Below are 6,378 nucleotides of genomic sequence, written 5' to 3' on the forward strand. Positions count from 1 at the left end.
TAAAGAAGGAGGTTTTCAGGATTGATTAAGCTGAAATTCGAATTGGAGAAAGAAAAGCATAAGAGAGCTCAACTTTCACTCGAAATCGCATTAGACGCAGAGCGCTAAGCAAAGCGGAGAAAAACGTGTGTGTCGCTAGCGGACAGAATTCTCTCTCCCCGAAAACTTTCCAAAGTGCCAGATATTAAGTAACAGATTAGGAAGGAAGGCAAGGGGAGAGCAAAAAGATACTATATAATTCTTTGACGGACTTAGTCCATGTCTCTCCAGCCTGTAACAGGATAGAGGGAAAAGAAGAAGATAGTGCGATCTTTGGAAAGCACTGCGTGAGAGAAGATACGAGAAATTAGAGACGCCATTACCTTCCTCTCTGTCAGCACGTACTAGGAGAAGGAGAAGGAGGAGGGGACAAGAGGAGGAGCGCAGGATAGTGATTAACTACTCAGTAGAGACGTGGACAAAATAAAAGACACTAGCGGTTCCTTCCCATTTTCCCCTCTGTGAGAGACATTTATGAGAACACCGCGGAGTTCTGGGGAGATTTAGAGAAAATACTTTGCTCCTTCTTTCTTTTCTTTCCTTTTTTCTCCCCTTTCGCGGCACCCGCTTCCTCCTTGCCAGAGGGAGTAGTAGCGCCTTTGCGGAAGGAGAGGAGACTGCAACATATTACTGTTTCATCTTCCCTACCTACCCACCTGATCCACTGGAACTGTGTTGAAAGAGATGGAACAGAGCGCTGCCTAAGAAAAGGGGGCGGACAGAGAAGAATTTCTGGAATCTCTGAAAGCAGCCGCAATCGCGGCCAAAAGGAGTTAGCCCAATTGGGGGCAAGAAGATAAAAAACAGACACAGAACATAGTGAAAGGTGGATTAGCCCAATTGAGGGCAAGAAGATAAAGAACAGGCTAAGAATATAGTGAAAAGTGGATTAGCCCAATTGAGGGCAAGAAGACTTGGAAAGAACTAAAAGGGAACAGTGGTACTGAGATTTGGTGGTGGAGGGTGAACATTCATATTTAACGGATTAGCCTAATTGGTGGCAAGAAGTAAGAAGACCAAACTGGACTAAAATTTGTAAAGACTGCAACTCAAAGGAGACAGTGGGAATTGAAATTCAGATTTCCCCATCTTACTCCTAAATTGAATTTTTTGCGGGGGGAAGGGGGAATTGGGGTGTGGGGAAGTGGAAAGAAGTGGAAAGAAGGGAAAAAGGTCTATCGGGTTCAGTTTAAACGGTTAGTGAAATCAGATCCAAAAACTTTAAAATGTCATATACGCAGAAAAAGGCGGGGGAGGGGGGGACTCCAGTAGAAAGAAAGGGGTCCAAACAAGAGTCTGATTTTAGATCAGAAATATTAAAAATGTTTAGTGAGATCAGACAAAGTGAAAAGAATTTAGAATCAAAAATTGAACAAGTAGATGCAAGAATTGGAAAAATAGATAAGAAAATGGATGAGACAGTAAGAGAACTTAAAGGGCAAATCAAGGAAGTATCCAAAAGAACCCAAGTATTAGAAGAAGGGATGAAAAAGACAAAAATGGAAATAAGAGAATTAAAGCGGGAGGAAGACAAAATTAAGGTGGGACTTCAGGAGACTAACAAAGCTCAAGAAGAAATGTGGGATGCCATCTCTATGAATGAACTTCGACAACGGGAAACAAACTTGAGGCTGAGAGGGATACCAGAAACGCAGAACGAGAACATTAGACAAAAGTTAATAGTAGAACTGGCGCAATGGTTAGAACTTCAGGAAGTCGAAGTAGCAAATACGATAATGAATGCCTTCAGAATGAGGGTCAAAACGACCAAAGCGAAGAAATACCCAGGAGACTGCCTCATAACCTTCAAAGATAGGGATATGAGAAATTTGGTCCTTCAAAAAAACAGAGAAAAAAGGCTAATCATAGATGGCGGCTATATAATCATTTTCAAGGACATCCCAATTAGATTGCTGAAACGGAGAGACCCCTATAAAGTAATAGTCCAAACCCTCAAAAAGAATAATATAGAATTTAAATGGGAGTTCCCCGAGGGGATCTCCTTTTTTTACAAGAGTAAAAGACATAGACTGACCAGCCCGCAAGAAATAAGTAAATTTCAAAGAAAGTATAAAGAATTAACGACGGAAGAAGATGAAGAAGCGAAAGGAGCATCGGGAGGAGAAGAGAGAAAGAGGAAAAACGGCCAGAGAAACGAGGAACAGGAGGAAGAGGAGGTGAGAGAGGAGGGGGAGGAAGAAGAGGAGGAAGGAATCTAAACACACTTAATTAAAACAACATGGCTCTAAAAATATGGAACTGGAATGTGAATGGCTTGAATGATAGGAAAAAACGTAATAAGGTGGAACAACTTTTAAAGAAGAAAAATCTAGATATAATTTGCTTGCAAGAGACTCACGTAGCAAGGAGTCATAGAAAAATTTTGATCAATAAGAGATTAGGCAATGAATTCATATCCTCAGATAAAAAGAAAAAGAGAGGAGTGGTAATGTATGTTAAAAGCAAAATTGAAGCACAACAAATATTCAAAGATGATGAAGGAAGAATGATGGCAATCCAGATAAATTGGCAAGGTGAAAAAATAATGGTGGTCGGGATCTACGCACCAAACGAAAACAAATCCGAATTCTTCAAAAAATTGGAGGACAAGTTATCAGAATTTGCAGACCAAAAGATAGTTCTGATGGGAGACATGAACGGGGTGGTCTCCTTAGAAATGGATAGACTAAGAAATAACAACTCAAAGGAAGGGAAGTTACCCAAGCCTTTTTTTGAGATGGTAAAGAGCTGTAATCTAATAGACATCTGGAGGTTAAGACACCCTCTGAGAAAAGAATTCACATTTTACTCCGACCCAAACGAATCAATGTCCAGAATTGATCAAATTTGGATATCAAATGAGTTGACACCAAGAACATCCCAGGTAGAAATTCAACCAAGAGTCATCTCAGACCATAGTCCTCTGGAATTGGAACTTAAAGGTTTGGAAGAAAGATCGTTTAGGTGGAAATTAAACGACTACTTATTGGATGATCAAAAGGTAATCCACGAGGCCAGGAAGAAATTGAAAGAATATTTTGAAGATAACTGGGATAAAGGAACGAAGAGGAGTGTTGTCTGGGACGCGGGCAAGGCGGTGATGAGAGGGTATTTTATCCAACAGAACTCGATTAAAAGAAAGAACAGAGAAAGAGAAAAGAATGAAATACTAAGACAAATTATGGAAAACGAACAGAAACTGATAAAGAAGCCAAACAATGCTAGAATCAAACAAAGTATTAAGGTGCTGCAAAAGGAGTTTGAAATGATGATAAACAAAGAAGTTGAGTGGAACATCAAAAGACTAAGACAAAGGAACTTTGAATTTGCGAATAAGGCAGGGAAGTGGCTGGCATGGCGGACCAAGGAAAGAAAAGAACGAACTACAATAAATAAAATAAAAGTGGGTGGAGAGGAGATAACTAACCCTAAAGGGATTAGGAAAGGATTTTTGGATTTCTACAATCAACTGTATAGAAATAAAGAAAAGAACAACATAAGGAAAATAGAAAGATACTTAAAGGAGAAAGAGATACAAAAGATTTCGACAGAGGCACAAGAAAAGCTGAATAATCCAATAAGATTGGAAGAGATAAAAGAGACAATTAAAAAAATGAAAAATGGGAAAGCTCCGGGACCAGACGGTTTTACAGCAAGGTATTATAAAGAATTGGAGACAACCTTGTCACAACCAATGAAAGAAGTGATGAATATGATTCTGAAGGAGAAAGAAATTCCGGAGACGTGGAGAGAAGCATTCATAACATTTATCCCAAAAGACGATGCAGATTTGATGCAAGTTAAGAATTATAGGCCAATTTCTTTATTGAATACGGATTACAAAATCTTTGCAGGGATATTGGCAGAAAGGCTGAAAAAGGTTTTACAAGGAATTATACATGAAGACCAGGCAGGCTTTCTTCCTGGCAGACAAATGAGAGATAACGTGAGAAATATTATAAATATTATAGAATATTTGTCTGCCAGGAATGAGAAGCAGGCAATGCTAATGTTCGTGGATGCGGAAAAAGCATTTGATAATGTATCATGGGACTTTCTGCTGAAAAATATCGAACAGAGGGATATGGGTAATGATTTTCTCAACGGAATAAAGGCAATATACATGGAACAAAGAGCCAAATTGATAGTAAATAGTGTGATCTCAGAAGAAATAAAAATCTCAAAAGGCACCAGACAAGGTTGTCCATTGTCTCCATTGATATTTATCATGGTCCTGGAGGTGTTATTAGATTCAATAAGGAAAAATGAAGGAATAAAAGGGGTGGTGGTAGGAAAAGACCAACATAAAATAAGAGCCTTTGCGGATGATTTAGTGCTGACGGCTGAAGATCCGTTGGAGTCGGCAAAAGGAATACTGGAAGAAATTGAGAAATTTGGAGAGGTGGCGGGGTTCATAATAAATAGGAAGAAAACCAAAATCATGGTCAAAAATATGGAGAAAACAGCACTGGAAGAATTACAGCAACAAACAGGAATTGAAATTGTTAAAAAAGTGAAATATCTAGGAATTTGGCTGACACCCAAAAATATCGACCTTTATCAGAACAATTATACACCGACATGGAATAAAATTAAGAAAGACCTGATAATTTGGAACAGATTAAAACTATCCTTCTGGGGCAGAATTTCACTAATTAAGATGCAAGTATTGCCCAAAATGCTATTCCTATTCCAAATGCTACCAATATTAAAAGGAACGTCGATCTTCAAAGAATGGCAGAGGCTGATCACAAGATACGTTTGGCAAGGGAAAAAACCAAGAATTAAATATAAATTATTGACAGATACAAAGGAGAGGGGGGGCTTTTCCTTGCCAGACCTGAAGATATATTATGAGGCATCATGCCTCTGTTGGCTGAAAGAATGGATCAACCTTAAGAATACAAAGCTGTTAGATTTGGAAGGATTCGACAATATAGCCGGATGGCATGCTTATTTATGGAAAGAGAAGAAGAAGGGTTTTAAGTCATTCGATAACCATATTGTCCGGAGAGCGTTGTGGGAAGTATGGGATAGATATAAAAACATATTGGAAGTAGGAGTCCCACACTGGCTGTCTCCATTAGAGGTGTTAGCTGTTAAAAAAGTCAATATGAGAGATAATTGGGCGACATATGGAGAATTGGTGATGAAGGAAGGAGGAAAATGGAGGATAAAACCATACGAACAAATAAAAGGTCAGGTTTATGATTGGCTGCATTACCTCCAGATAAATGAAATGTTTAAGAAAGATGCAAAGGAAAAAGGGTACAGAGAAAGAGAATCTAAATTTCAAACTGAAATAGTGAACAGCAATTATAAGGTGATCTCAAAAATGTACAAAATCCTGCTAGATTGGCAAACGATGGATGAGGGGGTAAAGGATGTGATGATTCAATGGGCCAGAGATTTGGGATACAATATAGAAATAGATGAATGGTACAAAATATGGAACGAAAACATAAAATTTACAGCTTGTGTCTCCCTAAAAGAGAACTCAATGAAGATGGTGTACAGATGGTATTTAACGCCAGTAAGATTAGCCAGAATGTACAAAATCAGTAATAAATGCTGGAGGTGTGGAGAGAAGGAGGGTACATTCATGCATATGTGGTGGGAGTGCAGTAAAATAAGGGAGTTTTGGGGGACAATACACAACGAACTGAAGAAAATACTAAGATATAACTTTGTTAAAAAACCTGAAATTTTCTTATTAGGAATAACAAGAAAGGATATAACAAGGAAAGACTGTAAATTTTTTCAATATGCTATTACGGCGGCAAGGATGTTGGTGGCTCAGAATTGGAAGGGAAAAGAGGTCCCAACTTTGGAAGATTGGAGGGTAAAGCTTATTGATTACGCAGAATTAGACAAATTAACAGGTAAAATAAGATATCAAAAAGATCAGAAATTTTTGGAAGACTGGGGGAAATTTACGGAATATTTGGAAACTGCATGTGAGGAACATACAACGTTAGTGTGTTTTAAAGAAGCTTTGTAAAAGAATGAGGAACGTTACGTGAAGAAATATAGAGATAGAACTGTAATACTTAATAGTAATGTTGAAGTTAGGAAATGTGTAGATAGGATGGAAATTACGAAAGATTGTCGGAAGAGTTGAGGGAAGTCCAGATAATGAAAATAAGTGATATGTACTTGGATGTAAATAAGTTTTTCTTTTTGTGTTGTTAAAAACTCAATAAAAATATATGGAAAAAAAAAAAAATAAACATTCAGTAGAAAAAAAAAAAAAAGAGAGTTCTTGCGAGTTTTTTTCCTTTTTTTCCCTTTTTCTAAGCCGCTAAGCCGCTAATAGCCTCTAAGCTGCTAAGCTGCTAA

The 6,378-nt window shown here is 38.0% G+C and overlaps 1 protein-coding gene across 1 annotated transcript in view; it reads right to left on the reverse strand.

Annotated features, from left to right (window-relative positions):
- LOC309342310 (cytochrome P450 2D4-like) overlaps window positions 1-6,378 on the reverse strand; it is a 187,347-nt gene that overhangs the window by 91,173 nt on the left and 89,796 nt on the right. The gene's annotated exons all lie outside the window — the stretch shown is intronic.

This window comes from Podarcis erhardii (genome assembly GCF_964252035.2).
Source record: "Podarcis erhardii genome assembly, chromosome: 5".
Taxonomy (NCBI): domain Eukaryota; kingdom Metazoa; phylum Chordata; class Lepidosauria; order Squamata; family Lacertidae; genus Podarcis; species Podarcis erhardii.